The sequence below is a fragment of the Styela clava genome, chromosome 15 (genome assembly GCF_964204865.1).
Source record: "Styela clava chromosome 15, kaStyClav1.hap1.2, whole genome shotgun sequence".
Lineage (NCBI taxonomy): Eukaryota > Metazoa > Chordata > Ascidiacea > Stolidobranchia > Styelidae > Styela > Styela clava.
In genome coordinates, this window is record NC_135264.1 from 7,694,955 (window position 1) to 7,716,443 (window position 21,489).

At 46.7% G+C, this 21,489-nt stretch overlaps 70 non-coding genes and 37 pseudogenes across 70 annotated transcripts; all 107 read right to left on the minus strand.

The window, feature by feature from the left end:
* Positions 1 to 15: 15 nt before the first annotated feature.
* On the minus strand, positions 16 to 134 carry LOC144418406 (5S ribosomal RNA; annotated as a pseudogene).
* An 81-nt stretch (positions 135 to 215) lies between these two features.
* On the minus strand, positions 216 to 334 carry LOC144416405 (5S ribosomal RNA). Its single transcript, XR_013472298.1, has one exon. It is a non-coding gene; the product is annotated as a 5S ribosomal RNA (ribosomal RNA).
* Positions 335 to 415: 81 nt separating this feature from the next.
* On the minus strand, positions 416 to 533 carry LOC144412011 (5S ribosomal RNA; annotated as a pseudogene).
* Positions 534 to 614: 81 nt separating this feature from the next.
* Positions 615 to 733, minus strand: LOC144416482 (5S ribosomal RNA). Its single transcript, XR_013472375.1, has one exon. It is a non-coding gene; the product is annotated as a 5S ribosomal RNA (ribosomal RNA).
* An 81-nt stretch (positions 734 to 814) lies between these two features.
* On the minus strand, positions 815 to 933 carry LOC144414475 (5S ribosomal RNA). Its single transcript, XR_013470365.1, has one exon. It is a non-coding gene; the product is annotated as a 5S ribosomal RNA (ribosomal RNA).
* Positions 934 to 1,014: 81 nt separating this feature from the next.
* On the minus strand, positions 1,015 to 1,133 carry LOC144413588 (5S ribosomal RNA). Its single transcript, XR_013469480.1, has one exon. It is a non-coding gene; the product is annotated as a 5S ribosomal RNA (ribosomal RNA).
* An 83-nt stretch (positions 1,134 to 1,216) lies between these two features.
* LOC144412262 (5S ribosomal RNA) lies at positions 1,217 to 1,335 on the minus strand (annotated as a pseudogene).
* An 81-nt stretch (positions 1,336 to 1,416) lies between these two features.
* Positions 1,417 to 1,525, minus strand: LOC144412638 (5S ribosomal RNA; annotated as a pseudogene).
* An 81-nt stretch (positions 1,526 to 1,606) lies between these two features.
* LOC144415032 (5S ribosomal RNA) lies at positions 1,607 to 1,725 on the minus strand. The gene has a single exon (XR_013470924.1). It is a non-coding gene; the product is annotated as a 5S ribosomal RNA (ribosomal RNA).
* An 85-nt stretch (positions 1,726 to 1,810) lies between these two features.
* Positions 1,811 to 1,929, minus strand: LOC144412674 (5S ribosomal RNA; annotated as a pseudogene).
* An 81-nt stretch (positions 1,930 to 2,010) lies between these two features.
* On the minus strand, positions 2,011 to 2,129 carry LOC144417097 (5S ribosomal RNA). Its single transcript, XR_013472990.1, has one exon. It is a non-coding gene; the product is annotated as a 5S ribosomal RNA (ribosomal RNA).
* Positions 2,130 to 2,210: 81 nt separating this feature from the next.
* Positions 2,211 to 2,329, minus strand: LOC144417108 (5S ribosomal RNA). The gene has a single exon (XR_013473001.1). It is a non-coding gene; the product is annotated as a 5S ribosomal RNA (ribosomal RNA).
* Positions 2,330 to 2,410: 81 nt separating this feature from the next.
* Positions 2,411 to 2,529, minus strand: LOC144413589 (5S ribosomal RNA). Its single transcript, XR_013469481.1, has one exon. It is a non-coding gene; the product is annotated as a 5S ribosomal RNA (ribosomal RNA).
* Positions 2,530 to 2,610: 81 nt separating this feature from the next.
* LOC144415105 (5S ribosomal RNA) lies at positions 2,611 to 2,729 on the minus strand. Its single transcript, XR_013470997.1, has one exon. It is a non-coding gene; the product is annotated as a 5S ribosomal RNA (ribosomal RNA).
* Positions 2,730 to 2,810: 81 nt separating this feature from the next.
* LOC144413590 (5S ribosomal RNA) lies at positions 2,811 to 2,929 on the minus strand. The gene has a single exon (XR_013469482.1). It is a non-coding gene; the product is annotated as a 5S ribosomal RNA (ribosomal RNA).
* An 81-nt stretch (positions 2,930 to 3,010) lies between these two features.
* On the minus strand, positions 3,011 to 3,129 carry LOC144412263 (5S ribosomal RNA; annotated as a pseudogene).
* An 81-nt stretch (positions 3,130 to 3,210) lies between these two features.
* Positions 3,211 to 3,329, minus strand: LOC144415033 (5S ribosomal RNA). Its single transcript, XR_013470925.1, has one exon. It is a non-coding gene; the product is annotated as a 5S ribosomal RNA (ribosomal RNA).
* Positions 3,330 to 3,414: 85 nt separating this feature from the next.
* LOC144418396 (5S ribosomal RNA) lies at positions 3,415 to 3,533 on the minus strand (annotated as a pseudogene).
* Positions 3,534 to 3,614: 81 nt separating this feature from the next.
* Positions 3,615 to 3,733, minus strand: LOC144417099 (5S ribosomal RNA). Its single transcript, XR_013472992.1, has one exon. It is a non-coding gene; the product is annotated as a 5S ribosomal RNA (ribosomal RNA).
* An 81-nt stretch (positions 3,734 to 3,814) lies between these two features.
* On the minus strand, positions 3,815 to 3,933 carry LOC144412566 (5S ribosomal RNA; annotated as a pseudogene).
* An 81-nt stretch (positions 3,934 to 4,014) lies between these two features.
* On the minus strand, positions 4,015 to 4,133 carry LOC144415034 (5S ribosomal RNA). The gene has a single exon (XR_013470926.1). It is a non-coding gene; the product is annotated as a 5S ribosomal RNA (ribosomal RNA).
* An 85-nt stretch (positions 4,134 to 4,218) lies between these two features.
* Positions 4,219 to 4,337, minus strand: LOC144418397 (5S ribosomal RNA; annotated as a pseudogene).
* An 81-nt stretch (positions 4,338 to 4,418) lies between these two features.
* Positions 4,419 to 4,537, minus strand: LOC144417096 (5S ribosomal RNA). The gene has a single exon (XR_013472989.1). It is a non-coding gene; the product is annotated as a 5S ribosomal RNA (ribosomal RNA).
* An 81-nt stretch (positions 4,538 to 4,618) lies between these two features.
* Positions 4,619 to 4,737, minus strand: LOC144412567 (5S ribosomal RNA; annotated as a pseudogene).
* Positions 4,738 to 4,818: 81 nt separating this feature from the next.
* LOC144412264 (5S ribosomal RNA) lies at positions 4,819 to 4,937 on the minus strand (annotated as a pseudogene).
* An 81-nt stretch (positions 4,938 to 5,018) lies between these two features.
* Positions 5,019 to 5,127, minus strand: LOC144412639 (5S ribosomal RNA; annotated as a pseudogene).
* Positions 5,128 to 5,208: 81 nt separating this feature from the next.
* LOC144414638 (5S ribosomal RNA) lies at positions 5,209 to 5,327 on the minus strand. Its single transcript, XR_013470527.1, has one exon. It is a non-coding gene; the product is annotated as a 5S ribosomal RNA (ribosomal RNA).
* Positions 5,328 to 5,412: 85 nt separating this feature from the next.
* LOC144412135 (5S ribosomal RNA) lies at positions 5,413 to 5,531 on the minus strand (annotated as a pseudogene).
* An 81-nt stretch (positions 5,532 to 5,612) lies between these two features.
* Positions 5,613 to 5,731, minus strand: LOC144417100 (5S ribosomal RNA). Its single transcript, XR_013472993.1, has one exon. It is a non-coding gene; the product is annotated as a 5S ribosomal RNA (ribosomal RNA).
* Positions 5,732 to 5,812: 81 nt separating this feature from the next.
* Positions 5,813 to 5,931, minus strand: LOC144417110 (5S ribosomal RNA). Its single transcript, XR_013473003.1, has one exon. It is a non-coding gene; the product is annotated as a 5S ribosomal RNA (ribosomal RNA).
* An 81-nt stretch (positions 5,932 to 6,012) lies between these two features.
* On the minus strand, positions 6,013 to 6,131 carry LOC144413591 (5S ribosomal RNA). Its single transcript, XR_013469483.1, has one exon. It is a non-coding gene; the product is annotated as a 5S ribosomal RNA (ribosomal RNA).
* Positions 6,132 to 6,212: 81 nt separating this feature from the next.
* On the minus strand, positions 6,213 to 6,331 carry LOC144415585 (5S ribosomal RNA). The gene has a single exon (XR_013471477.1). It is a non-coding gene; the product is annotated as a 5S ribosomal RNA (ribosomal RNA).
* An 81-nt stretch (positions 6,332 to 6,412) lies between these two features.
* Positions 6,413 to 6,531, minus strand: LOC144415106 (5S ribosomal RNA). The gene has a single exon (XR_013470998.1). It is a non-coding gene; the product is annotated as a 5S ribosomal RNA (ribosomal RNA).
* An 81-nt stretch (positions 6,532 to 6,612) lies between these two features.
* LOC144412265 (5S ribosomal RNA) lies at positions 6,613 to 6,731 on the minus strand (annotated as a pseudogene).
* An 81-nt stretch (positions 6,732 to 6,812) lies between these two features.
* LOC144415035 (5S ribosomal RNA) lies at positions 6,813 to 6,931 on the minus strand. Its single transcript, XR_013470927.1, has one exon. It is a non-coding gene; the product is annotated as a 5S ribosomal RNA (ribosomal RNA).
* Positions 6,932 to 7,016: 85 nt separating this feature from the next.
* Positions 7,017 to 7,135, minus strand: LOC144412136 (5S ribosomal RNA; annotated as a pseudogene).
* Positions 7,136 to 7,216: 81 nt separating this feature from the next.
* Positions 7,217 to 7,335, minus strand: LOC144417101 (5S ribosomal RNA). The gene has a single exon (XR_013472994.1). It is a non-coding gene; the product is annotated as a 5S ribosomal RNA (ribosomal RNA).
* An 81-nt stretch (positions 7,336 to 7,416) lies between these two features.
* On the minus strand, positions 7,417 to 7,535 carry LOC144417111 (5S ribosomal RNA). The gene has a single exon (XR_013473004.1). It is a non-coding gene; the product is annotated as a 5S ribosomal RNA (ribosomal RNA).
* An 81-nt stretch (positions 7,536 to 7,616) lies between these two features.
* On the minus strand, positions 7,617 to 7,735 carry LOC144414423 (5S ribosomal RNA). Its single transcript, XR_013470313.1, has one exon. It is a non-coding gene; the product is annotated as a 5S ribosomal RNA (ribosomal RNA).
* Positions 7,736 to 7,816: 81 nt separating this feature from the next.
* Positions 7,817 to 7,935, minus strand: LOC144415107 (5S ribosomal RNA). The gene has a single exon (XR_013470999.1). It is a non-coding gene; the product is annotated as a 5S ribosomal RNA (ribosomal RNA).
* Positions 7,936 to 8,016: 81 nt separating this feature from the next.
* Positions 8,017 to 8,135, minus strand: LOC144413592 (5S ribosomal RNA). Its single transcript, XR_013469484.1, has one exon. It is a non-coding gene; the product is annotated as a 5S ribosomal RNA (ribosomal RNA).
* Positions 8,136 to 8,216: 81 nt separating this feature from the next.
* On the minus strand, positions 8,217 to 8,335 carry LOC144412267 (5S ribosomal RNA; annotated as a pseudogene).
* An 81-nt stretch (positions 8,336 to 8,416) lies between these two features.
* On the minus strand, positions 8,417 to 8,525 carry LOC144412354 (5S ribosomal RNA; annotated as a pseudogene).
* Positions 8,526 to 8,606: 81 nt separating this feature from the next.
* Positions 8,607 to 8,725, minus strand: LOC144415036 (5S ribosomal RNA). Its single transcript, XR_013470928.1, has one exon. It is a non-coding gene; the product is annotated as a 5S ribosomal RNA (ribosomal RNA).
* Positions 8,726 to 8,810: 85 nt separating this feature from the next.
* Positions 8,811 to 8,929, minus strand: LOC144411930 (5S ribosomal RNA; annotated as a pseudogene).
* An 81-nt stretch (positions 8,930 to 9,010) lies between these two features.
* On the minus strand, positions 9,011 to 9,129 carry LOC144417102 (5S ribosomal RNA). The gene has a single exon (XR_013472995.1). It is a non-coding gene; the product is annotated as a 5S ribosomal RNA (ribosomal RNA).
* Positions 9,130 to 9,210: 81 nt separating this feature from the next.
* Positions 9,211 to 9,329, minus strand: LOC144415999 (5S ribosomal RNA). The gene has a single exon (XR_013471893.1). It is a non-coding gene; the product is annotated as a 5S ribosomal RNA (ribosomal RNA).
* An 81-nt stretch (positions 9,330 to 9,410) lies between these two features.
* Positions 9,411 to 9,529, minus strand: LOC144413593 (5S ribosomal RNA). Its single transcript, XR_013469485.1, has one exon. It is a non-coding gene; the product is annotated as a 5S ribosomal RNA (ribosomal RNA).
* Positions 9,530 to 9,610: 81 nt separating this feature from the next.
* Positions 9,611 to 9,728, minus strand: LOC144417823 (5S ribosomal RNA; annotated as a pseudogene).
* Positions 9,729 to 9,809: 81 nt separating this feature from the next.
* Positions 9,810 to 9,928, minus strand: LOC144415860 (5S ribosomal RNA). Its single transcript, XR_013471754.1, has one exon. It is a non-coding gene; the product is annotated as a 5S ribosomal RNA (ribosomal RNA).
* Positions 9,929 to 10,009: 81 nt separating this feature from the next.
* LOC144413595 (5S ribosomal RNA) lies at positions 10,010 to 10,128 on the minus strand. The gene has a single exon (XR_013469487.1). It is a non-coding gene; the product is annotated as a 5S ribosomal RNA (ribosomal RNA).
* An 81-nt stretch (positions 10,129 to 10,209) lies between these two features.
* Positions 10,210 to 10,328, minus strand: LOC144413596 (5S ribosomal RNA). The gene has a single exon (XR_013469488.1). It is a non-coding gene; the product is annotated as a 5S ribosomal RNA (ribosomal RNA).
* Positions 10,329 to 10,409: 81 nt separating this feature from the next.
* LOC144413597 (5S ribosomal RNA) lies at positions 10,410 to 10,528 on the minus strand. Its single transcript, XR_013469489.1, has one exon. It is a non-coding gene; the product is annotated as a 5S ribosomal RNA (ribosomal RNA).
* An 81-nt stretch (positions 10,529 to 10,609) lies between these two features.
* On the minus strand, positions 10,610 to 10,727 carry LOC144418163 (5S ribosomal RNA; annotated as a pseudogene).
* An 81-nt stretch (positions 10,728 to 10,808) lies between these two features.
* On the minus strand, positions 10,809 to 10,917 carry LOC144412356 (5S ribosomal RNA; annotated as a pseudogene).
* Positions 10,918 to 10,998: 81 nt separating this feature from the next.
* On the minus strand, positions 10,999 to 11,117 carry LOC144415038 (5S ribosomal RNA). The gene has a single exon (XR_013470930.1). It is a non-coding gene; the product is annotated as a 5S ribosomal RNA (ribosomal RNA).
* Positions 11,118 to 11,202: 85 nt separating this feature from the next.
* Positions 11,203 to 11,321, minus strand: LOC144412923 (5S ribosomal RNA; annotated as a pseudogene).
* Positions 11,322 to 11,402: 81 nt separating this feature from the next.
* On the minus strand, positions 11,403 to 11,521 carry LOC144417503 (5S ribosomal RNA; annotated as a pseudogene).
* Positions 11,522 to 11,602: 81 nt separating this feature from the next.
* On the minus strand, positions 11,603 to 11,711 carry LOC144411975 (5S ribosomal RNA; annotated as a pseudogene).
* An 81-nt stretch (positions 11,712 to 11,792) lies between these two features.
* Positions 11,793 to 11,911, minus strand: LOC144413598 (5S ribosomal RNA). Its single transcript, XR_013469490.1, has one exon. It is a non-coding gene; the product is annotated as a 5S ribosomal RNA (ribosomal RNA).
* An 81-nt stretch (positions 11,912 to 11,992) lies between these two features.
* LOC144412139 (5S ribosomal RNA) lies at positions 11,993 to 12,109 on the minus strand (annotated as a pseudogene).
* Positions 12,110 to 12,355: 246 nt separating this feature from the next.
* On the minus strand, positions 12,356 to 12,474 carry LOC144415698 (5S ribosomal RNA). Its single transcript, XR_013471591.1, has one exon. It is a non-coding gene; the product is annotated as a 5S ribosomal RNA (ribosomal RNA).
* An 81-nt stretch (positions 12,475 to 12,555) lies between these two features.
* Positions 12,556 to 12,674, minus strand: LOC144415624 (5S ribosomal RNA). Its single transcript, XR_013471516.1, has one exon. It is a non-coding gene; the product is annotated as a 5S ribosomal RNA (ribosomal RNA).
* Positions 12,675 to 12,755: 81 nt separating this feature from the next.
* LOC144415111 (5S ribosomal RNA) lies at positions 12,756 to 12,874 on the minus strand. Its single transcript, XR_013471003.1, has one exon. It is a non-coding gene; the product is annotated as a 5S ribosomal RNA (ribosomal RNA).
* Positions 12,875 to 12,955: 81 nt separating this feature from the next.
* On the minus strand, positions 12,956 to 13,073 carry LOC144417541 (5S ribosomal RNA; annotated as a pseudogene).
* An 81-nt stretch (positions 13,074 to 13,154) lies between these two features.
* LOC144415861 (5S ribosomal RNA) lies at positions 13,155 to 13,273 on the minus strand. Its single transcript, XR_013471755.1, has one exon. It is a non-coding gene; the product is annotated as a 5S ribosomal RNA (ribosomal RNA).
* An 81-nt stretch (positions 13,274 to 13,354) lies between these two features.
* LOC144413599 (5S ribosomal RNA) lies at positions 13,355 to 13,473 on the minus strand. The gene has a single exon (XR_013469491.1). It is a non-coding gene; the product is annotated as a 5S ribosomal RNA (ribosomal RNA).
* An 81-nt stretch (positions 13,474 to 13,554) lies between these two features.
* Positions 13,555 to 13,663, minus strand: LOC144412357 (5S ribosomal RNA; annotated as a pseudogene).
* Positions 13,664 to 13,744: 81 nt separating this feature from the next.
* On the minus strand, positions 13,745 to 13,863 carry LOC144413600 (5S ribosomal RNA). Its single transcript, XR_013469492.1, has one exon. It is a non-coding gene; the product is annotated as a 5S ribosomal RNA (ribosomal RNA).
* An 81-nt stretch (positions 13,864 to 13,944) lies between these two features.
* LOC144417862 (5S ribosomal RNA) lies at positions 13,945 to 14,063 on the minus strand (annotated as a pseudogene).
* Positions 14,064 to 14,144: 81 nt separating this feature from the next.
* LOC144413601 (5S ribosomal RNA) lies at positions 14,145 to 14,263 on the minus strand. Its single transcript, XR_013469493.1, has one exon. It is a non-coding gene; the product is annotated as a 5S ribosomal RNA (ribosomal RNA).
* An 81-nt stretch (positions 14,264 to 14,344) lies between these two features.
* LOC144413602 (5S ribosomal RNA) lies at positions 14,345 to 14,463 on the minus strand. The gene has a single exon (XR_013469494.1). It is a non-coding gene; the product is annotated as a 5S ribosomal RNA (ribosomal RNA).
* An 81-nt stretch (positions 14,464 to 14,544) lies between these two features.
* LOC144412358 (5S ribosomal RNA) lies at positions 14,545 to 14,653 on the minus strand (annotated as a pseudogene).
* Positions 14,654 to 14,734: 81 nt separating this feature from the next.
* LOC144416584 (5S ribosomal RNA) lies at positions 14,735 to 14,853 on the minus strand. The gene has a single exon (XR_013472477.1). It is a non-coding gene; the product is annotated as a 5S ribosomal RNA (ribosomal RNA).
* An 81-nt stretch (positions 14,854 to 14,934) lies between these two features.
* LOC144418244 (5S ribosomal RNA) lies at positions 14,935 to 15,053 on the minus strand (annotated as a pseudogene).
* Positions 15,054 to 15,134: 81 nt separating this feature from the next.
* On the minus strand, positions 15,135 to 15,253 carry LOC144413603 (5S ribosomal RNA). Its single transcript, XR_013469495.1, has one exon. It is a non-coding gene; the product is annotated as a 5S ribosomal RNA (ribosomal RNA).
* An 81-nt stretch (positions 15,254 to 15,334) lies between these two features.
* On the minus strand, positions 15,335 to 15,452 carry LOC144417152 (5S ribosomal RNA). The gene has a single exon (XR_013473045.1). It is a non-coding gene; the product is annotated as a 5S ribosomal RNA (ribosomal RNA).
* Positions 15,453 to 15,533: 81 nt separating this feature from the next.
* Positions 15,534 to 15,652, minus strand: LOC144413604 (5S ribosomal RNA). The gene has a single exon (XR_013469496.1). It is a non-coding gene; the product is annotated as a 5S ribosomal RNA (ribosomal RNA).
* An 81-nt stretch (positions 15,653 to 15,733) lies between these two features.
* On the minus strand, positions 15,734 to 15,852 carry LOC144413606 (5S ribosomal RNA). Its single transcript, XR_013469498.1, has one exon. It is a non-coding gene; the product is annotated as a 5S ribosomal RNA (ribosomal RNA).
* An 81-nt stretch (positions 15,853 to 15,933) lies between these two features.
* LOC144412359 (5S ribosomal RNA) lies at positions 15,934 to 16,042 on the minus strand (annotated as a pseudogene).
* An 81-nt stretch (positions 16,043 to 16,123) lies between these two features.
* On the minus strand, positions 16,124 to 16,242 carry LOC144415810 (5S ribosomal RNA). Its single transcript, XR_013471704.1, has one exon. It is a non-coding gene; the product is annotated as a 5S ribosomal RNA (ribosomal RNA).
* An 81-nt stretch (positions 16,243 to 16,323) lies between these two features.
* On the minus strand, positions 16,324 to 16,442 carry LOC144414547 (5S ribosomal RNA). Its single transcript, XR_013470437.1, has one exon. It is a non-coding gene; the product is annotated as a 5S ribosomal RNA (ribosomal RNA).
* An 81-nt stretch (positions 16,443 to 16,523) lies between these two features.
* On the minus strand, positions 16,524 to 16,642 carry LOC144414196 (5S ribosomal RNA). Its single transcript, XR_013470087.1, has one exon. It is a non-coding gene; the product is annotated as a 5S ribosomal RNA (ribosomal RNA).
* An 81-nt stretch (positions 16,643 to 16,723) lies between these two features.
* LOC144414968 (5S ribosomal RNA) lies at positions 16,724 to 16,842 on the minus strand. Its single transcript, XR_013470860.1, has one exon. It is a non-coding gene; the product is annotated as a 5S ribosomal RNA (ribosomal RNA).
* Positions 16,843 to 16,923: 81 nt separating this feature from the next.
* Positions 16,924 to 17,042, minus strand: LOC144416638 (5S ribosomal RNA). The gene has a single exon (XR_013472531.1). It is a non-coding gene; the product is annotated as a 5S ribosomal RNA (ribosomal RNA).
* An 81-nt stretch (positions 17,043 to 17,123) lies between these two features.
* On the minus strand, positions 17,124 to 17,242 carry LOC144415265 (5S ribosomal RNA). The gene has a single exon (XR_013471157.1). It is a non-coding gene; the product is annotated as a 5S ribosomal RNA (ribosomal RNA).
* Positions 17,243 to 17,326: 84 nt separating this feature from the next.
* On the minus strand, positions 17,327 to 17,445 carry LOC144413607 (5S ribosomal RNA). The gene has a single exon (XR_013469499.1). It is a non-coding gene; the product is annotated as a 5S ribosomal RNA (ribosomal RNA).
* Positions 17,446 to 17,526: 81 nt separating this feature from the next.
* On the minus strand, positions 17,527 to 17,645 carry LOC144415663 (5S ribosomal RNA). The gene has a single exon (XR_013471556.1). It is a non-coding gene; the product is annotated as a 5S ribosomal RNA (ribosomal RNA).
* Positions 17,646 to 17,726: 81 nt separating this feature from the next.
* Positions 17,727 to 17,845, minus strand: LOC144416406 (5S ribosomal RNA). The gene has a single exon (XR_013472299.1). It is a non-coding gene; the product is annotated as a 5S ribosomal RNA (ribosomal RNA).
* Positions 17,846 to 17,926: 81 nt separating this feature from the next.
* On the minus strand, positions 17,927 to 18,044 carry LOC144418132 (5S ribosomal RNA; annotated as a pseudogene).
* An 81-nt stretch (positions 18,045 to 18,125) lies between these two features.
* On the minus strand, positions 18,126 to 18,244 carry LOC144414411 (5S ribosomal RNA). The gene has a single exon (XR_013470301.1). It is a non-coding gene; the product is annotated as a 5S ribosomal RNA (ribosomal RNA).
* Positions 18,245 to 18,330: 86 nt separating this feature from the next.
* Positions 18,331 to 18,449, minus strand: LOC144414495 (5S ribosomal RNA). The gene has a single exon (XR_013470385.1). It is a non-coding gene; the product is annotated as a 5S ribosomal RNA (ribosomal RNA).
* Positions 18,450 to 18,530: 81 nt separating this feature from the next.
* Positions 18,531 to 18,639, minus strand: LOC144412896 (5S ribosomal RNA; annotated as a pseudogene).
* Positions 18,640 to 18,720: 81 nt separating this feature from the next.
* LOC144416603 (5S ribosomal RNA) lies at positions 18,721 to 18,839 on the minus strand. The gene has a single exon (XR_013472496.1). It is a non-coding gene; the product is annotated as a 5S ribosomal RNA (ribosomal RNA).
* Positions 18,840 to 18,920: 81 nt separating this feature from the next.
* LOC144415665 (5S ribosomal RNA) lies at positions 18,921 to 19,039 on the minus strand. Its single transcript, XR_013471557.1, has one exon. It is a non-coding gene; the product is annotated as a 5S ribosomal RNA (ribosomal RNA).
* Positions 19,040 to 19,120: 81 nt separating this feature from the next.
* On the minus strand, positions 19,121 to 19,239 carry LOC144416407 (5S ribosomal RNA). The gene has a single exon (XR_013472300.1). It is a non-coding gene; the product is annotated as a 5S ribosomal RNA (ribosomal RNA).
* An 81-nt stretch (positions 19,240 to 19,320) lies between these two features.
* LOC144418133 (5S ribosomal RNA) lies at positions 19,321 to 19,438 on the minus strand (annotated as a pseudogene).
* An 81-nt stretch (positions 19,439 to 19,519) lies between these two features.
* LOC144414539 (5S ribosomal RNA) lies at positions 19,520 to 19,638 on the minus strand. Its single transcript, XR_013470429.1, has one exon. It is a non-coding gene; the product is annotated as a 5S ribosomal RNA (ribosomal RNA).
* Positions 19,639 to 19,724: 86 nt separating this feature from the next.
* Positions 19,725 to 19,843, minus strand: LOC144414496 (5S ribosomal RNA). The gene has a single exon (XR_013470386.1). It is a non-coding gene; the product is annotated as a 5S ribosomal RNA (ribosomal RNA).
* Positions 19,844 to 19,924: 81 nt separating this feature from the next.
* LOC144412897 (5S ribosomal RNA) lies at positions 19,925 to 20,033 on the minus strand (annotated as a pseudogene).
* An 81-nt stretch (positions 20,034 to 20,114) lies between these two features.
* Positions 20,115 to 20,233, minus strand: LOC144415017 (5S ribosomal RNA). Its single transcript, XR_013470909.1, has one exon. It is a non-coding gene; the product is annotated as a 5S ribosomal RNA (ribosomal RNA).
* Positions 20,234 to 20,314: 81 nt separating this feature from the next.
* LOC144417863 (5S ribosomal RNA) lies at positions 20,315 to 20,433 on the minus strand (annotated as a pseudogene).
* Positions 20,434 to 20,514: 81 nt separating this feature from the next.
* LOC144416812 (5S ribosomal RNA) lies at positions 20,515 to 20,633 on the minus strand. The gene has a single exon (XR_013472705.1). It is a non-coding gene; the product is annotated as a 5S ribosomal RNA (ribosomal RNA).
* Positions 20,634 to 20,714: 81 nt separating this feature from the next.
* On the minus strand, positions 20,715 to 20,833 carry LOC144416139 (5S ribosomal RNA). The gene has a single exon (XR_013472033.1). It is a non-coding gene; the product is annotated as a 5S ribosomal RNA (ribosomal RNA).
* An 85-nt stretch (positions 20,834 to 20,918) lies between these two features.
* On the minus strand, positions 20,919 to 21,037 carry LOC144413608 (5S ribosomal RNA). The gene has a single exon (XR_013469500.1). It is a non-coding gene; the product is annotated as a 5S ribosomal RNA (ribosomal RNA).
* An 81-nt stretch (positions 21,038 to 21,118) lies between these two features.
* On the minus strand, positions 21,119 to 21,237 carry LOC144415666 (5S ribosomal RNA). Its single transcript, XR_013471558.1, has one exon. It is a non-coding gene; the product is annotated as a 5S ribosomal RNA (ribosomal RNA).
* An 81-nt stretch (positions 21,238 to 21,318) lies between these two features.
* On the minus strand, positions 21,319 to 21,437 carry LOC144417505 (5S ribosomal RNA; annotated as a pseudogene).
* Positions 21,438 to 21,489: the final 52 nt, after the last annotated feature.

A 21,489-nucleotide genomic window follows, 5' to 3' on the forward strand; every position in this document is an offset into this window, starting at 1 on the left:
GAAACGGCGACAAAAAGCTTACGACACTCGGTATTCCCAGCCGGTCACCCATGCAAGTACTAACCGATCCCGACATTGCTTAACTTCCGAGATCGAACGAGATCGGGTGCATTCAACGTGGTATGGTTTTAGGCGATATAGTAGTAGTCTATTCGGCTATTTGTATTTCGCAGTTGTTAGAAAACAGAGCAAAATCGAATGAAACGGCGACGAAAAGCCTACGACACTCGGTATTCCCAGCCGGTCACCCATGCAAGTACTAACCAAGCCCGACATTGCTTAACTTCCGAGATCGAACAAGATCGGGAGCATTCAACGTGGTATGGTTGTAGGCGATGAAGTAGTAGTCTATTCGGCTATTTGTATTTCGCAGTTGTTAGAAAACACAGCAAAATCGAATGAAACGACGACGAAAAGCTTACGACACTCGGTATTCCCAGCCAGTCACCCATGCAAGTACTAACCGAACCCGACATTGCTTAACTTCCGAGATCGACGAGATCGGGTGCATTCAACGTGGTATGGTTGTAGGCGATAAAGTAGTAGTCTATTCGGCTATTTGTATTTCGCAGTTGTTGGAAAGCAGAGCAAAATCGAACGAAACGGCGACGAAAAGCCTACGACACTCGGTATTCCCAGCCGGTCACCCATGCAAGTACTAACCGAGCCCGACATTGCTTAACTTCCGAGATCGAACGAGATTGGGTGCATTCAACGTGGTATGGTTGTAGGCGATAAAGTAGTAGTCTATTCGGCTATTTGTATTTCGCAGTTGTTGGAAAACAGAGCAAAATCGAATGAAACGGCGACGAAAAGCCTACGACACTCGGTATTCCCAGCCGGTCACCCATGCAAGTACTAACCGAGCCCGACATTGCTTAACTTCCGAGATCAAACGAGATCGGGTGCATTCAACGTGGTATGGTTGTAGGCGATAAAGTGGTAGTCTATTCGGCTATTTGTATTTCGCAGTTGTTGGAAAACAGAGCAAAATCGAATGAAACGGCGACGAAAAGCCTACGACACTCGGTATTCCCAGCCGGTCACCCATGCAAGTACTAACCGAGCCCGACATTGCTTAACTTCCGAGATCGAACGAGATCGGGTGCATTCAACGTGGTATGGTTGTAGGCGATAAAGTAGTAGTCTATTCGGCTATTTGTATTTCGCAGTTGTTGGAAAAAACAGAGCAAAATCGAATGAAACGGCGACGAAAAGCCTACGACACTCGGTATTCCCAGCCGGTCACCCATGCAAGTACTAACCGAGCCTGACATTGTTTAACTTCCGAGATCGAACGATAACGGGTGCATTCAACGTGGTATGGTTGTAGGCGATAAAGTAGTAGTCTATTCGGCTATTTGTATTTCGCAGTTGTTGGAAAACAGAGCAAAATCGAATGAAACGGCGACAAAAAGCCTACGACACTCGGTATTCCCAGCCGGTCACCCAGGCAAGTACTAACCGAGCCCGACATTGCTTAACTTCCGAGATCGAGTGCATTCAACGTGGTATGGTTGTAGGCGATAAAGTAGTAGTCTATTCGGCTATTTGTATTTCGCAGTTGTTGGAAAACAGAGCAAAATCGAATGAAACGGCGACGAAAAGCCTACGACACTCGGTATTCCCAGCCGGTCACCCATGCAAGTACTAACCGAGCCCGACATTGCTTAACTTCCGAGATCGAACGAGATCGGGTGCATTCAACGTGGTATGGTTGTTGGCGATAAAGTAGTAGTCTATTCGGCTATTTGTATTTCGCAGTTGTTAGAAAACAGAGCAAAAACGAATGGAACGGCGACGAAAAAAAAGCCTACGACACTCGGTATTCCCAGCCGGTCACCGATGCAAGTACTAAGCGAGCACGACATTGCTTAACTTCCGAGATCGAACGAGATCGGGTGCATTCACCGTGGTATGGTTGTAGGCGATAAATTAGTAGTCTATTCGGCTATTTGTATTTCCCAGTTGTTAGAAAACAGAGCAAAATCGAATGAAACGGCGACGAAAAGCCTACGACACTCGGTATTCCCAGCCGGTCACCCATGCAAGTACTAACTAAGCCCGACATTGCTTAACTTCCGAGATCGAACAAGATCGGGTGCATTCAACGTGGTATGGTTGTAGGCGATAAAGTAGTAGTCTATTCGGCTATTTGTATTTCGCAGTTGTTGGAAAGCAGAGCAAAATCGAACGAAACGGCGACGAAAAGCCTACGACACTCGGTATTCCCAGCCGGTCACCCATGCAAGTACTAACCGAACCCGACATTGCTTAACTTCCGAGATCGAACAAGATCGGGTGCATTCAACGTGGTATGGTTGTAGGCGATAAAGTAGTAGTCTATTCGGCTATTTGTATTTCGCAGTTGTTGGAAAGCAGAGCAAAATCGAACGAAACGGCGACGAAAAGCCTACGACACTCGGTATTCCCAGCCGGTCACCCATGCAAGTACTAACCGAGCCCGACATTGCTTAACTTCCGAGATCGAACGAGATCGGGTGCATTCAACGTGGTATGGTTGTAGGCGATAAAGTAGTAGTCTATTCGGCTATTTGTATTTCGCAGTTGTTGGAAAACAGAGCAAAATCGAATGAAACGGCGACGAAAAGCCTACGACACTCGGTATTCCCAGCCGGTCACCCATGCAAGTACTAACCGAGCCCGACATTGCTTAACTTCCGAGATCGAACGAGATCGGGTGCATTCAACGTGGTATGGTTGTAGGTGATAAAGTAGTAGTCTATTCGGCTATTTGTATTTCGCAGTTGTTGGAAAACAGAGCAAAATCGAATGAAACGGCGACGAAAAGCCTACGACACTCGGTATTCCCAGCCGGTCACCCATGCAAGTACTAACCGAGCCCGACATTGCTTAACTTCCGAGATCGAACGAGATCGGGTGCATTCAACGTGGTATGGTTGTAGGCGATAAAGTAGTAGTCTATTCGGCTATTTGTATTTCGCAGTTGTTGGAAAACAGAGCAAAATCGAATGAAACGGCGACGAAAAGCCTACGACACTCGGTATTCCCAGCCGGTCACCCATGCAAGTACTAACCGAGCCTGACATTGTTTAACTTCCGAGATCGAACGATAACGGGTGCATTCAACGTGGTATGGTTGTAGGCGATAAAGTAGTAGTCTATTCGGCTATTTGTATTTCGCAGTTGTTGGAAAACAGAGCAAAATCGAATGAAACGGCGACAAAAAGCCTACGACACTCGGTATTCCCAGCCGGTCACCCATGCAAGTACTAACCGAGCCCGACATTGCTTAACTTCCGAGATCGAACGAGATCGGGTGCATTCAACGTGGTATGGTTGTTGGCGATAAAGTAGTAGTCTATTCGGCTATTTGTATTTCGCAGTTGTTAGAAAACAGAGCAAAAACGAATGGAACGGCGACGAAAAAAAAGCCTACGACACTCGGTATTCCCAGCCGGTCACCGATGCAAGTACTAACCGAGCACGACATTGCTTAACTTCCGAGATCGAACGAGATCGGGTGCATTCACCGTGATATGGTTGTAGGCGATAAATTAGTAGTCTATTCGGCTATTTGTATTTCCCAGTTGTTAGAAAACAGAGCAAAATCGAATGAAACGGCGACGAAAAGCCTACGACACTCGGTATTCCCAGCCGGTCACCCATGCAAGTACTAACTAAGCCCGACATTGCTTAACTTCCGAGATCGAACAAGATCGGGTGCATTCAACGTGGTATGGTTGTAGGCGATAAAGTAGTAGTCTATTCGGCTATTTGTATTTCGCAGTTGTTGGAAAACAGAGCAAAATCGAATGAAACGGCGACAAAAAGCCTACGACACTCGGTATTCCCAGCCGGTCACCCAGGCAAGTACTAACCGAGCCTGACATTGTTTAACTTCCGAGATCGAACGATAACGGGTGCATTCAACGTGGTATGGTTGTAGGCGATAAAGTAGTAGTCTATTCGGCTATTTGTATTTCGCAGTTGTTGGAAAACAGAGCAAAATCGAATGAAACGGCGACAAAAAGCCTACGACACTCGGTATTCCCAGCCGGTCACCCATGCAAGTACTAACCGAGCCCGACATTGCTTAACTTCCGAGATCGAACGAGATCGGGTGCATTCAACGTGGTATGGTTGTTGGCGATAAAGTAGTAGTCTATTCGGCTATTTGTATTTCGCAGTTGTTAGAAAACAGAGCAAAAACGAATGGAACGGCGACGAAAAAAAAGCCTACGACACTCGGTATTCCCAGCCGGTCACCGATGCAAGTACTAACCGAGCACGACATTGCTTAACTTCCGAGATCGAACGAGATCGGGTGCATTCACCGTGATATGGTTGTAGGCGATAAATTAGTAGTCTATTCGGCTATTTGTATTTCCCAGTTGTTAGAAAACAGAGCAAAATCGAATGAAACGGCGACGAAAAGCCTACGACACTCGGTATTCCCAGCCGGTCACCCATGCAAGTACTAACTAAGCCCGACATTGCTTAACTTCCGAGATCGAACAAGATCGGGTGCATTCAACGTGGTATGGTTGTAGGCGATAAAGTAGTAGTCTATTCGGCTATTTGTATTTCGCAGTTGTTGGAAAACAGAGCAAAATCGAATGAAACGGCGACAAAAAGCCTACGACACTCGGTATTCCCAGCCGGTCACCCAGGCAAGTACTAACCGAGCCTGACATTGTTTAACTTCCGAGATCGAACGATAACGGGTGCATTCAACGTGGTATGGTTGTAGGCGATAAAGTAGTAGTCTATTCGGCTATTTGTATTTCGCAGTTGTTGGAAAACAGAGCAAAATCGAATGAAACGGCGACAAAAAGCCTACGACACTCGGTATTCCCAGCCGGTCACCCATGCAAGTACTAACCGAGCCTGACATTGTTTAACTTCCGAGATCGAACGATAACGGGTGCATTCAACGTGGTATGGTTGTAGGCGATAAAGTAGTAGTCTATTCGGCTATTTGTATTTCGCAGTTGTTGGAAAACAGAGCAAAATCGAATGAAACGGCGACAAAAAGCCTACGACACTCGGTATTCCCAGCCGGTCACCCAGGCAAGTACTAACCGAGCCCGACATTGCTTAACTTCCGAGATCGAGTGCATTCAACGTGGTATGGTTGTAGGCGATAAAGTAGTAGTCTATTCGGCTATTTGTATTTCGCAGTTGTTGGAAAACAGAGCAAAATCGAATGAAACGGCGACGAAAAGCCTACGACACTCGGTATTCCCAGCCGGTCACCCATGCAAGTACTAACCGAGCCCAACATTGCTTAACTTCCGAGATCGAACGAGATCGGGTGCATTCAACGTGGTATGGTTGTTGGCGATAAAGTAGTAGTCTATTCGGCTATTTGTATTTCGCAGTTGTTAGAAAACAGAGCAAAAACGAATGGAACGGCGACGAAAAAAAAGCCTACGACACTCGGTATTCCCAGCCGGTCACCGATGCAAGTACTAACCGAGCACGACATTGCTTAACTTCCGAGATCGAACGAGATCGGGTGCATTCACCGTGGTATGGTTGTAGGCGATAAATTAGTAGTCTATTCGGCTATTTGTATTTCCCAGTTGTTAGAAAACAGAGCAAAATCGAATGAAACGGCGACGAAAAGCCTACGACACTCGGTATTCCCAGCCGGTCACCCATGCAAGTACTAACTAAGCCCGACATTGCTTAACTTCCGAGATCGAACAAGATCGGGTGCATTCAACGTGGTATGGTTGTAGGCGATAAAGTAGTAGTCTATTCGGCTATTTGTATTTCGCAGTTGTTGGAAAGCAGAGCAAAATCGAACGAAACGGCGACGAAAAGCCTACGACACTCGGTATTCCCAGCCGGTCACCCATGCAAGTACTAACCGAACCCGACATTGCTTAACTTCCGAGATCGAACAAGATCGGGTGCATTCAACGTGGTATGGTTGTAGGCGATAAAGTAGTAGTCTATTCGGCTATTTGTATTTCGCAGTTGTTGGAAAGCAGAGCAAAATCGAACGAAACGGCGACGAAAAGCCTACGACACTCGGTATTCCCAGCCGGTCACCCATGCAAGTACTAACCGAGCCCGACATTGCTTAACTTCCGAGATCGAACGAGATCGGGTGCATTCAACGTGGTATGGTTGTAGGCGATAAAGTAGTAGTCTATTCGGCTATTTGTATTTCGCAGTTGTTGGAAAACAGAGCAAAATCGAATGAAACGGCGACGAAAATCCTACGACACTCGGTATTCCCAGCCGGTCACCCATGCAAGTACTAACCGAGCCCGACATTGCTTAACTTCCGAGATCGAACGAGATCGGGTGCATTCAACGTGGTATGGTTGTAGGTGATAAAGTAGTAGTCTATTCGGCTATTTGTATTTCGCAGTTGTTGGAAAACAGAGCAAAATCGAATGAAACGGCGACGAAAAGCCTACGACACTCGGTATTCCCAGCCGGTCACCCATGCAAGTACTAACCGAGCCCGACATTGCTTAACTTCCGAGATCGAACGAGATCGGGTGCATTCAACGTGGTATGGTTGTAGGTGATAAAGTAGTAGTCTATTCGGCTATTTGTATTTCGCAGTTGTTGGAAAACAGAGCAAAATCGAATGAAACGGCGACGAAAAGCCTACGACACTCGGTATTCCCAGCCGGTCACCCATGCAAGTACTAACCGAGCCTGACATTGTTTAACTTCCGAGATCGAACGATAACGGGTGCATTCAACGTGGTATGGTTGTAGGCGATAAAGTAGTAGTCTATTCGGCTATTTGTATTTCGCAGTTGTTGGAAAACAGAGCAACATGGAATGAAACGGCGACAAAAAGCCTACGACACTCGGTATTCCCAGCCGGTCACCCATGCAAGTACTAACCGAGCCCGACATTGCTTAACTTCCGAGATCGAACGAGATCGGGTGCATTCAACGTGGTATGGTTGTTGGCGATAAAGTAGTAGTCTATTCGGCTATTTGTATTTCGCAGTTGTTAGAAAACAGAGCAAAAACGAATGGAACGGCGACGAAAAAAAAGCCTACGACACTCGGTATTCCCAGCCGGTCACCGATGCAAGTACTAACCGAGCACGACATTGCTTAACTTCCGAGATCGAACGAGATCGGGTGCATTCACCGTGGTATGGTTGTAGGCGATAAATTAGTAGTCTATTCGGCTATTTGTATTTCCCAGTTGTTAGAAAACAGAGCAAAATCGAATGAAACGGCGACGAAAAGCCTACGACACTCGGTATTCCCAGCCGGTCACCCATGCAAGTACTAACTAAGCCCGACATTGCTTAACTTCCGAGATCGAACAAGATCGGGTGCATTCAACGTGGTATGGTTGTAGGCGATAAAGTAGTAGTCTATTCGGCTATTTGTATTTCGCAGTTGTTGGAAAGCAGAGCAAAATCGAACGAAACGGCGACGAAAAGCCTACGACACTCGGTATTCCCAGCCGGTCACCCATGCAAGTACTAACCGAACCCGACATTGCTTAACTTCCGAGATCGAACAAGATCGGGTGCATTCAACGTGGTATGGTTGTAGGCGATAAAGTAGTAGTCTATTCGGCTATTTGTATTTCGCAGTTGTTGGAAAGCAGAGCAAAATCGAACGAAACGGCGACGAAAAGCCTACGACACTCGGTATTCCCAGCCGGTCACCCATGCAAGTACTAACCGAGCCCGACATTGCTTAACTTCCGAGATCTAACGAGATCGGGTGCATTCAACGTGGTATGGTTGTAGGCGATAAAGTAGTAGTCTATTCGGCTATTTGTATTTCGCAGTTGTTGGAAAACAGAGCAAAATCGAATGAAACGGCGACGAAAAGCCTACGACACTCGGTATTCCCAGCCGGTCACCCATGCAAGTACTAACCGAGCCCGACATTGCTTAACTTCCGAGATCGAACGAGATCGGGTGCATTCAACGTGGTATGGTTGTAGGTGATAAAGTAGTAGTCTATTCGGCTATTTGTATTTCGCAGTTGTTGGAAAACAGAGCAAAATCGAATGAAACGGCGACGAAAAGCCTACGACACTCGGTATTCCCAGCCGGTCACCCATGCAAGTACTAACCGAGCCCGACATTGCTTAACTTCCGAGATCGAACGAGATCGGGTGCATTCAACGTGGTATGGTTGTAGGCGATAAAGTAGTAGTCTATTCGGCTATTTGTATTTCGCAGTTGTTGGAAAACAGAGCAAAATCGAATGAAACGGCGACGAAAAGCCTACGACACTCGGTATTCCCAGCCGGTCACCCATGCAAGTACTAACCGAGCCTGACATTGTTTAACTTCCGAGATCGAACGATAACGGGTGCATTCAACGTGGTATGGTTGTAGGCGATAAAGTAGTAGTCTATTCGGCTATTTGTATTTCGCAGTTGTTGGAAAACAGAGCAAAATCGAATGAAACGGCGACAAAAAGCCTACGACACTCGGTATTCCCAGCCGGTCACCCATGCAAGTACTAACCGAGCCCGACATTGCTTAACTTCCGAGATCGAGTGCATTCAACGTGGTATGGTTGTAGGCGATAAAGTAGTAGTCTATTCGGCTATTTGTATTTCGCAGTTGTTGGAAAACAGAGCAAAATCGAATGAAACGGCGACGAAAAGCCTACGACACTCGGTATTCCCAGCCGGTCACCCATGCAAGTACTAACCGAGCCCGACATTGCTTAACTTCCGAGATCGAACGAGATCGGGTGCATTCAACGTGGTATGGTTGTTGGCGATAAAGTAGTAGTCTATTCGGCTATTTGTATTTCGCAGTTGTTAGAAAACAGAGCAAAAACGAATGGAACGGCGACGAAAAAAAAATCTACGACACTCGGTATTCCCAGCCGGTCACCCATGCAAGTACTAACCGAGCACGACATTGCTTAACTTCCGAGATCGAACGAGATCGGGTGCATTCACCGTGGTATGATTGTAGGCGATAAATTAGTAGTCTATTCGGCTGTTTGTATTTCCCAGTTGTTGGAAAACAGAGCAAAATCGAATGAAACGGCGACGAAAAGCCTACGACACTCGGTATTCCCAGCCGGTCACCCATGCAAGTACTAACTAAGCCCGACATTGCTTAACTTCCGAGATCGAACAAGATCGGGTGCATTCAACGTGGTATGGTTGTAGGCGATAAAGTAGTAGTCTATTCGGCTATTTGTATTTCGCAATTGTTAGAAAACAGAGCAAAATCGAATGAAACGGCGACGAAAAGCCTACGACACTCGGTATTCCCAGCAGGTCACCCATGCAAGTACTAACCGAGCCCGACATTGCATAACTTCCGAGATCGAACGAGATCGGGTGCATTCAACGTGGTATGGTTGTAGGCGATAAAGTAGTAGTCTATTCGGCTATTTGTATTTCGCAGTTGTTGGAAAACAGAGCAAAATCGAATGAAACGGCGACGAAAAGCCTACGACACTCGGTATTCCCAGCCGGTCACCCATGCAAGTACTAACCGAGCCCGACATTGCTTAACTTCCGAGATCGAACGAGATCGGGTGCATTCAACGTGGTATGGTTGTAGGCGATTAAACAGTAGTCTATTCGGCTATTTGTATTTCGCAGTTGTTGGAAAACAGAGCAAAATCGAACGAAACGGCGACGTAAATCCTACGACACTCGGTATTCCAGCCGGTCACCCATGCAAGTACTAACCGAGCCCGACATTGCTTAACTTCCGAGATCGAACGAGATCGGGTGCATTCAACGTGGTATGGTTGTAGGCGATAAAGTAGTAGTCTATTCGGCTATTTGTATTTCGCAGTTGTTGGAAAACAGAGCAAAATCAAATGAAACGGCGACGAAAAGCCTACGACACTCGGTATTCCCAGCCGGTCACCCATGCAAGTACTAACCGAGCCCGATATTGCTTAACTTCCGAGATCGAACGAGATCGGGTGCATTCAACGTGGTATGGTTGTAGGCGATAAAGTAGTAGTCTATTCGGCTATTTGTATTTCGCAGTTGTTGGAAAACAGAGCAAAATCGAATGAAACGGCGACGAAAAGCCTACGACACTCGGTATTCCCAGCCGGTCACCCATGCAAGTACTAACCGAGCCCGACATTGCTTAACTTCCGAGATCGAACGAGATCGGGTGCATTCAACGTGGTATGGTTGTAGGCGATAAAGTAGTAGTCTATTCGGCTATTTGTATTTCGCAGTTGTTGGAAAATAGAGCAAAATCGAATGAAACGGCGACGAAAAGCCTACGACACTCGGTATTCCCAGCCGGTCACCCATGCAAGTACTAACCGAGCCCGACATTGCTTAACTTCCGAGATCGAACGAGATCGGGTGCATTCAACGTGGTATGGTTGTAGGCGATAAAGTAGTAGTCTATTCGGCTATTTGTATTTCGTAGTTGTTGGAAAACAGAGCAAAATCGAATGAAACGGCGACGAAAAGCCTACGACACTCGGTATTCCCAGCCGGTCACCCATGCAAGTACTAACCGAGCCCGACATTGCTTAACTTCCGAGATCGAACGAGATCGGGTGCATTCAACGTGGTATGGTTGTAGGCGATTAAACGGTAGTCTATTCGGCTATTTGTATTTCGCAGTTGTTGGAAAACAGAGCAAAATCGAACGAAACGGCGACGAAAAGCCTACGACACTCGGTATTCCAGCCGGTCACCCATGCAAGTACTAACCGAGCCCGACATTGTTTAACTTCCGAGATCGAACGAGATCGGATGCATTCAACGTGGTATGGTTGTAGGCGATAAAGTAGTAGTCTATTCGGCTATTTGTATTTCGCAGTTGTTGGAAAACAGAGCAAAATCAAATGAAACGGCGACGAAAAGCCTACGACACTCGGTATTCCCAGCCGGTCACCCATGCAAGTACTAACCGAGCCCGACATTGCTTAACTTCCGAGATCGAGTGCATTCAACGTGGTATGGTTGTAGGCGATAAAGTAGTAGTCTATTCGGCTATTTGTATTTCGCAGTTGTTGGAAAACAGAGCAAAATCGAATGAAACGGCGACGAAAAGCCTACGACACTCGGTATTCCCAGCCGGTCACCCATGCAAGTACTAACCGAGCCCGACATTGCTTAACTTCCGAGATCGAACGAGATCGGGTGCATTCAACGTGGTATGGTTGTTGGCGATAAAGTAGTAGTCTATTCGGCTATTTGTATTTTGCAGTTGTTAGAAAACAGAGCAAAAACGAATGGAACGGCGACGAAAAAAAAATCTACGACACTCGGTATTTCCAGCCGGTCACCCATGCAAGTACTAACCGAGCACGACATTGCTTAACTTCCGAGATCGAACGAGATCGGGTGCATTCGCCGTGGTATGATTGTAGGCGGTAAATTAGTAGTCTATTCGGCTATTTGTATTTCCCAGTTGTTAGAAAACAGAGCAAAATCGAATGAAACGGCGACGAAAAGCCTACGACACTCGGTATTCCCAGCCGGTCACCCATGCAAGTACTAACTAAGCCCGACATTGCTTAACTTCCGAGATCGAACAAGATCGGGCGCATTCAACGTGGTATGGTTGTAGGCGATAAAGTAGTAGTCTATTCGGCTATTTGTATTTCGCAATTGTTAGAAAACAGAGCAAAATCGAATGAAACGGCGACGAAAAGCCTACGACACTCGGTATTCCCAGCCGGTCACCCATGCAAGTACTAACCGAGCCCGACATTGCTTAACTTCCGAGATCGGGTGCATTCAACGTGGTATGGTTGTAGGCGGTAAAGTAGTAGTCTATTCGGCTATTTGTATTTCGCAGTTGTTGGAAAACAGAGCAAAATCGAATGAAACGGCGACGAAAAGCCTACGACACTCGGTATTCCCAGCCGGTCACCCATGCAAGTACTAACCGAGCCCGACATTGCTTAACTTCCGAGATCGAACGAGATCGGGTGCATTCAACGTGGTATGGTTGTAGGCGATTAAACAGTAGTCTATTCGGCTATTTGTATTTCACAGTTGTTGGAAAACAGAGCAAAATCGAACGAAACGGCGACGAAAAGCCTACGACACTCGGTATTCCAGCCGGTCACCCATGCAAGTACTAACCGAGCCCGACATTGCTTACTTCCGAGATCGAACGAGATCGGGTGCATTCAACGTGGTATGGTTGTAGGCGATAAAGTAGTAGTCTATTCGGCTATTTGTATTTCGCAGTTGTTGGAAAACAGAGCAAAATCAAATGAAACCCGGTCACCCATGCAAGTACTAACCGAGCCCGATATTGCTTAACTTCCGAGATCGAACGAGATCGGGTGCATTCAACGTGGTATGGTTGTAGGCGATAAAGTAGTAGTCTATTCGGCTATTTGTATTTCGCAGTTGTTGGAAAACATAGCAAAATCGAATGAAACGGCGAAGAAAAGCCTACGATACTCGGTATTCCCAGCCGGTCTCCCATGCAAGTACTAACCGAGCCCGACATTGCTTAACTTCCGAGATCGAACGAGATCGGGTGCATTCAACGTGGTATGGTTGTAGGCGATAAAGTAGTAGTCTATTCGGCTATTTGTATTTCGCAGTTGTTGGAAAACAGAGCAAAATCGAATGAAACGGCGACGAAAAGCCTACGACACTCGGTATTCCCAGCCGGTCACCCATGCAAGTACTAACCGAGCCCGACATTGCTTAACTTCCGAAATCGAACGAGATCGGGTGCATTCAACGTGGTATGGTTGTAGGCGATAAAGTAGTAGTCTATTCGGCTATTTGTATTTCGCAGTTGTTGGAAAACAGAGCAAAATCGAATGAAACGGCGACGAAAAGCCTACGACACTCGGTATTCCCAGCCGGTCACCCATGCAAGTACTAAGCGAGCCCAACATTGCTTAACTTCCGAGATCGAACGAGATCGGGTGCATTCAACGTGGTATGGTTGTAGGCGATTAAACAGTAGTCTATTCGGCTATTTGTATTTCGCAGTTGTTGGAAAACAGAGCAAAATCGAATGAAACGGCGACGAAAAGCCTACGACACTCGGTATTCCAGCCGGTCACCCATGCAAGTACTAACCGAGCCCGACATTGTTTAACTTCCGAGATCGAACGAGATCGGGTGCATTCAACGTGGTATGGTTGTAGGCGATAAAGTAGTAGTCTATTCGGCTATTTGTATTTCGCAGTTGTTGGAAAACAGAGCAAAATCAAATGAAACGGCGACGAAAAGCCTACGACACTCGGTATTCCCAGCCGGTCACCCATGCAAGTACTAACCGAGCCCGATATTGCTTAACTTCCGAGATCGAACGAGATCGGGTGCATTCAACGTGGTATGGTTGTAGGCGATAAAGTAGTAGTCTATTCGGCTATTTGTATTTCGCAGTTGTTGGAAAACAGAGCAAAATCGAATGAAACGGCGACGAAAAGCCTACGACACTCGGTATTCCCAGCCGGTCACCCATGCAAGTACTAACCGAGCCCGACATTGCTTAACTTCCGAGATCGAACGAGATCGGGTGCATTCAACGTGGTATGGTTGTAGGCGATACAGTAGTAGTCTATTCGGCTATTTGTATTTCGCAGTTGTTGGAAAACAGAGCAAAGTCGAATGAAACGGCGACGAAAAGCCTACGACACTCGGTATTCCCAGCCGGTCACCCATGCAAGTACTAACCGAGCCCGACATTGCTTAACTTCCGAGATCGAGTGCATTCAACGTGGTATGGTTGTAGGCGATAAAGTAGTAGTCTATTCGGCTATTTGTATTTCGCAGTTGTTGGAAAACAGAGCAAAGTCGAATGAAACGGCGACGAAAAGCCTACGACACTCGGTATTCCCAGCCGGTCACCCATGCAAGTACTAACCGAGCCCGACATTGCTTAACTTCCGAGATCGAACGAGATCGGGTGCATTCAACGTGGTATGGTTGTAGGCGATAAAGTAGTAGTCTATTCGGCTATTTGTATTTCGCAGTTGTTGGAAAACAGAGCAAAATCGAATGAAACGGCGACGAAAAGCCTACGACACTCGGTATTCCCAGCCGGTCACCCATGCAAGTACTAACCGAGCCCGACATTGCTTAACTTCCGAGATCGAACGATAACGGGTGCATTCAACGTGGTATGGTTGTAGGCGATAAAGTAGTAGTCTATTCGGCTAGTTGTATTTCGCAGTTGCTGGAAAACAGAGCAAAATCGAATGAAACGGCGACAAAAAGCCTACGACACTCGGTATTCCCAGCCGGTCACCCATGCAAGTACTAACCGAGCCCGACATTGCTTAACTTCCGAGATCGAACGAGATCGGGTGCATTCAACGTGGTATGGTTGTAGGCGATAAAGTAGTAGTCTATTCGGCTATTTGTATTTCGCAGTTGTTGGAAAACAGAGCAAAATCGAATGAAACGGCGACGAAAAGCCTACGACACTCGGTATTCCCAGCCGGTCACCCATGCAAGTACTAACCGAGCCCGACATTGCTTAACTTCCGAGATCGAACGAGATCGGGTGCATTCAACGTGGTATGGTTGTAGGCGATACAGTAGTAGTCTATTCGGCTATTTGTATTTCGCAGTTGTTGGAAAACAGAGCAAAGTCGAATGAAACGGCGACGAAAAGCCTACGACACTCGGTATTCCCAGCCGGTCACCCATGCAAGTACTAACCGAGCCCGACATTGCTTAACTTCCGAGATCGAGTGCATTCAACGTGGTATGGTTGTAGGCGATAAAGTAGTAGTCTATTCGGCTATTTGTATTTCGAAGTTGTTGGAAAACAGAGCAAAGTCGAATGAAACGGCGACGAAAAGCCTACGACACTCGGTATTCCCAGCCGGTCACCCATGCAAGTACTAACCGAGCCCGACATTGCTTAACTTCCGAGATCGAACGAGATCGGGTGCATTCAACGTGGTATGGTTTTAGGCGATAAAGTAGTAGTCTATTCGGCTATTTGTATTTCGCAGTTGTTGGAAAACAGAGCAAAATCGAATGAAACGGCGACGAAAAGCCTACGACACTCGGTATTCCCAGCCGGTCACCCATGCAAGTACTGACCGAGCCCGACATTGCTTAACTTCCGAGATCGAACGATAACGGGTGCATTCAACGTGGTATGGTTGTAGGCGATAAAGTAGTAGTCTATTCGGCTAGTTGTATTTCGCAGTTGCTGGAAAACAGAGCAAAATCGAATGAAACGGCGACAAAAAGCCTACGACACTCGGTATTCCCAGCCGGTCACCCATGCAAGTACTAACCGAGCCCGACATTGCTTAACTTCCGAGATCGAACGAGATCGGGTGCATTCAACGTGGTATGGTTGTAGGCAATTAAACAGTAGTCTATTCGGCTATTTGTATTTCGCAGTTGTTGGTAAACAGAGCAAAATCGAACGAAACGGCGACGAAAAGCCTACGACACTCGGTATTCCAGCCGGTCACCCATGCAAGTACTAACCGAGCCCGACATTGCTTAACTTCCGAGATCGAACGAGATCGGGTGCATTCAACGTGGTATGGTTGTAGGCGATAAAGTAGTAGTCTATTCGGCTATTTGTATTTCGCAGTTGTTGGAAAACAGAGCAAAATCGAATGAAACGGCGACGAAAAGCCTACGACACTCGGTATTCCCAGCCGGTCACCCATGCAAGTACTAACCGAGCCCGACATTGCTTAACTTCCGAGATCGAACGAGATCGGGTGCATTCAACGTGGTATGGTTGTAGGCGATAAAGTAGTAGTCTATTCGGCTATTTGTATTTCGCAGTTGTTGGAAAACAGAGCAAAATCGAATGAAACGGCGACGAAAAGCCTACGACACTCGGTATTCCCAGCCGGTCACCCATGCAAGTACTAACCGAGCCCGACATTGCTTAACTTCCGAGATCGAACGAGATCGGGTGCATTCAACGTGGTATGGTTGTAGGCGATAAAGTAGTAGTCTATTCGGCTATTTGTATTTCGCAGTTGTTGGAAAACAGAGCAAAATCGAATGAAACGGCGACAAAAAGCCTACGACACTCGGTATTCCCAGCCGGTCACCCATGCAAGTACTAACCGAGCCCGACATTGCTTAACTTCCGAGATCGAGTGCATTCAACGTGGTATGGTTGTAGGCGATAAAGTAGTAGTCTATTTGGCTATTTGTATTTCGCAGTTGTTGGAAAACAGGACAAAGTCGAATGAAACGGCGACGAAAAGCCTACGACACTCGGTATTCCCAGCCGGTCACCCATGCAAGTACTAACTGAGCCCGACATTGCTTAACTTCCGAGATCGAACGAGATCGGGTGCATTCAACGTGGTATGGTTGTAGGCGATAAAGTAGTAGTCTATTCGGCTATTTGTATTTCGCAGTTGTTGGAAAACAGAGCAAAATCGAATGAAACGGCGACGAGAAGCCTACGACACTCGGTATTCCCAGCCGGTCACCCATGGAAGTACTAACCGAGCCCGACATTGCTTAACTTCCGAGATCGAACGAGATCGGGTGCATTCAACGTGGTATGGTTGTAGGCGATAAAGTAGTAGTCTATTCGGCTATTTGTATTTCGCAGTTGTTGGAAAACAGAGCAAAATCGAATGAAACGGCGACAAAAAGCCTACGACACTCGGTATTCCCAGCCGGTCACCCATGCTAGTACTAACCGAGCCCGACATTGCTTAACTTCCGAGATCGAACGAGATCGGGTGCATTCAACGTGGTATGGTTGTAGGCGATAAAGTAGTAGTCTATTCGGCTATTTGTATTTCGCAGTTGTTGGAAAACAGAGCAAAATCGAATGAAACGGCGACGAAAAGCCTACGACACTCGGTATTCGCAGCCGGTCACCCATGCAAGTACTAACCGAGCCCGACATTGCTTAACTTCCGAGATCGAACGAGATCGGGTGCATTCAACGTGGTATGGTTGTAGGCGATAAAGTAGTAGTCTATTCGGCTATTTGTATTTCGCAGTTGTTGGAAAACAGAGCAAAATCGAATGAAACGGCGACGGAAAGCCTACGACACTCGATATTCCCAGCCGGTCACCCATGCAAGTACTAACCGAGCCCGACATTGCTTAACTTCCGAGATCGAAGGAGATCGGGTGCATTCAACGTGGTATGGTTGTAAGCGATAAAGTAGTAGTCTATTCGGCTATTTGTATTTTGCAGTTGTTGGAAAACAGAGCAAAATCGAATGAAGCGGCGACGAAAAGCCTACGACACTCGGTATTCCCAGCCGGTCACCCATGCAAGTACTAACCGAGCCCGACATTGCTTAACTTCCGAGATCGAACGAGATCGGGTGCATTCAACGTGGTATGGTTGTAGTCGATAAAGTAGTAGTCTGTTTTGCTATTTGTATTTTGCAGTTGTTAGAAAACAGAGAAAAAACGAATGGAACGGCGACGAAAAAAAGCCTACGACACTCGGTATTCCCAGCCGGTCACCCATGCAAGTACTAACCGAGCCCGACATTGCTTAACTTCCGAGATCGAACGAGATCGGGTGCATTCAACGTGGTATGGTTGTAGGCGATAAAGTAGTAGTCTATTCGGCTATTTGTATTTCGCAGTTGCTGGAAAACAGAGCAAAATCGAATGAAACGGCGAGGAAAAGCCTACGACACTCGGTATTCCCAGCCGGTCACCCATGCAAGTACTAACCGAGCCCGACATTGCTTAACTTCCGAGATCGAACGAGATCGGGTGCATTCACCGTGGTATGGTTGTAGGCGATAAAGTAGTAGTCTATTCGGCTATTTGTATTTTGCAGTTGTTAGAAAACAGAGCAAAATCGAATGAAACGGCGACGTAAAGCCTACGACACTCGGTATTCCCAGCCGGTCACCCATGCAAGTACTAACCAAGCCCGACATTGCTTAACTTCCGAGATCGAACAAGATCGGGAGCATTCAACGTGGTATGGTTGTAGGCGATGAAGTAGTAGTCTATTCGGCTATTTGTATTTCGCAGTTGTTAGAAAACACAGCAAAATCGAATGAAACGACGACGAAAAGCTTACGACACTCGGTATTCCCAGCCGGTCACCCATGCAAGTACTAACCGAACCCGACATTGCTTAACTTCCGAGATCGACGAGATCGGGTGCATTCAACGTGGTATGGTTGTAGGCAATAAAGTAGTAGTCTATTCGGCTATTTGTATTTCGCAGTTGTTGGAAAACAGAGCAAAATCGAATGAAACGGCGACGAAAAGCCTACGACACTCGGAATTCCCAGCCGGTCACCCATGCAAGTACTAACCGAGCCCGACATTGCTTAACTTCCGAGATCGAACGAGATCGGGTGCATTCAACGTGGTATGGTTGTAGGCGATAAAGTAGTAGTCTATTCGGCTATTTGTATTTCGCAGTTGTTGGAAAACAGAGCAAAAACGAATAGAACGGCGACGAAAAAAAAAGCCTACGACACTCGGTATTCCCAACCGGTCACCCATGCAAGTACTAACCGAGCCCGACATTGCTTAACTTCCGAGATCGAACGAGATCGGGTGCATTCAACGTGGTATGGTTGTAGGCGATAAAGTAGTAGTCTATTCGGCTATTTGTTTTTCGCAGTTGTTGGAAAACAGAGCAAAATCGAATTAAACGGCGACAAAAAGCCTACGACACTCGGTATTCCCAGCCGGTCACCCATGCAAGTACTAACCGAGCCCGACATTTCTTAACTTCCGAGATCGAGTGCATTCAACGTGGTATGGTTGTAGGCGATAAAGTAGTAGTCTATTCGGCTATTTGTATTTCGCAGTTGTTGGAAAACAGAGCAAAATCGAATGAAACGGCGACGAAAAGCCTACGACACTCGGTATTCCTAGCCGGTCACCCATGCAAGTACTAACCGAGCCCGACATTGCTTAACTTTCGAGATCGAACGAGATCGGGTGCATTCAACGTGGTATGGTTGTAGGCGATAAAGTAGTAGTCTATTCGGCTATTTGTATTTCGCAGTTGTTGGAAAACAGAGCAAAATCGAATGAAACGGCGAGGAAAAGCCTACGACACTCGGTATTCCCAGCCGGTCACCCATGCAAGTACTAACCGAGCCCGACATTGCTTAACTTCCGAGATCGAACGAGATCGGGTGCATTCACCGTGGTATGGTTGTAGGCGATAAAGTAGTAGTCTATTCGGCTATTTGTATTTCGCAGTTGTTAGAAAACAGAGCAAAATCGAATGAAACGGCGACGAAAAGCCTACGACACTCGGTATTCCCAGCCGGTCACCCATGCAAGTACTAACCAAGCCCGACATTGCTTAACTTCCGAGATCGAACAAGATCGGGAGCATTCAACGTGGTATGGTTGTAGGCGATGAAGTAGTAGTCTATTCGGCTATTTGTATTTCGCAGTTGTTAGAAAACACAGCAAAATCGAATGAAACGACGACGAAAAGCTTACGACACTCGGTATTCCCAGCCGGTCACCCATGCAAGTACTAACCGAACCCGACATTGCTTAACTTCCGAGATCGACGAGATCGGGTGCATTCAACGTGGTATGGTTGTAGGCAATAAAGTAGTAGTCTATTCGGCTATTTGTATTTCGCAGTTGTTGGAAAACAGAGCAAAATCGAATGAAACGGCGACGAAATGCCTACGACACTCGGAATTCCCAGCCGGTCACCCATGCAAGTACTAACCGAGCCCGACATTGCTTAACTTCCGAGATCGAACGAGATCGGGTGCATTCAACGTGGTATGGTTGTAGGCGATAAAGTAGTAGTCTATTCGGCTATTTGTATTTCGCAGTTGTTGGAAAACAGAGCAAAAACGAATGGAACGGCGACGAAAAAAAAAGCCTACGACACTCGGTATTCCCAACCGGTCACCCATGCAAGTACTAACCGAGCCCGACATTGCTTAACTTCCGAGATCGAACGAGATCGGGTGCATTCAACGTGGTATGGTTGTAGGCGATAAAGTAGTAGTCTATTCGGCTATTTGTTTTTCGCAGTTGTTGGAAAACAGAGCAAAATCGAATTAAACGGCGACAAAAAGCCTACGACACTCGGTATTCCCAGCCGGTCACCCATGCAAGTACTAACCGAGCCCGACATTTCTTAACTTCCGAGATCGAGTGCATTCAACGTGGTATGGTTGTAGGCGATAAAGTAGTAGTCTATTCGGCTATTTGTATTTCGCAGTTGTTGGAAAACAGAGCAAAATCGAATGAAACGGCGACGAAAAGCCTACGACACTCGGTATTCCTAGCCGGTCACCCATGCAAGTACTAACCGAGCCCGACATTGCTTAACTTCCGAGATCGAACGAGATCGGGTGCATTCAACGTGGTATGGTTGTAGGCGATAAAGTAGTAGTCCATTCGGCTATTTGTATTTCGCAGTTGTTGGAAAACAGAGCAAAATCGAATGAAACGGCGACGAAAAGCCTACGACACTCGGTATTCCCAGCCGGTCACCCATGCAAGTACTAACCGAGCCCGACATTGCTTAACTTCCGAGATCGAACGATAACGGGTGCATTCAACGTGGTATGGTTGTAGGCGATAAAGCAGTAGTCTATTCGGCTATTTGTATTTCGCAGTTGTTGGAAAACAGAGCAAAATCGAATGAAACGGCGACAAAAAGCCTACGACACTCGGTTTTCCCAGCCCGTCACCCATGCAAGTACTAACCGAGCCCGACATTGCTTAACTTCCGAGATCGAACGAGATCGGGTGCATTCAACGTGGTATGGTTGTAGGCGATAAAGTAGTAGTCTATTCGGCTATTTGTATTTCGCAGTTGTTGGAAAACAGAGCAAAATCGAATGAAACGGCGACGAAAAGCCTACGACACTCGATATTCCCAGCCGGTCACCCATGCAAGTACTAACCGAGCCCGACATTGCTTAACTTCCGAGATCGAACGAGATCGGGTGCATTCAACGTGGTATGGTTGTAGTCGATAAAGTAGTAGTCTGTTCTGCTATTTGTATTTTGCAGTTGTTAGAAAACAGAGAAAAAACGAATGGAACGGCGACGAAAAAAAAGCCTACGACACTCGGTATTCCCAGCCGGTCACCCATGCAAGTACTAACCGAGCCCGACATTGCTTAACTTCCGAGATCGAACGAGATCGGGTGCATTCAACGTGGTATGGTTGTAGGCAATAAAGTAGTAGTCTATTCGGCTATTTGTATTTCGCAGTTGTTGGAAAACAGAGCAAAATCGAATGAAACGGCGAGGAAAAGCCTACGACACTCGGTATTCCCAGCCGGTCACCCATGCAAGTACTAACCGAGCCCGACATTGCTTAACTTCCGAGATCGAACGAGATCGGGTGCATTCACCGTGGTATGGTTGTAGGCGATAAAGTAGTAGTCTATTCGGCTATTTGTATTTCGCAGTTGTTAGAAAACAGAGCAAAATCGAATGAAACGGCGACGAAAAGCCTACGACACTCGGTATTCCCAGCCGGTCAGCCATGCAAGTACTAACCAAGCCCGACATTGCTTAACTTCCGAGATCGAACAAGATCGGGAGCATTCAACGTGGTATGGTTGTAGGCGATGAATTAGTAGTCTATTCGGCTATTTGTATTTCGCAGTTGTTGGAAACAG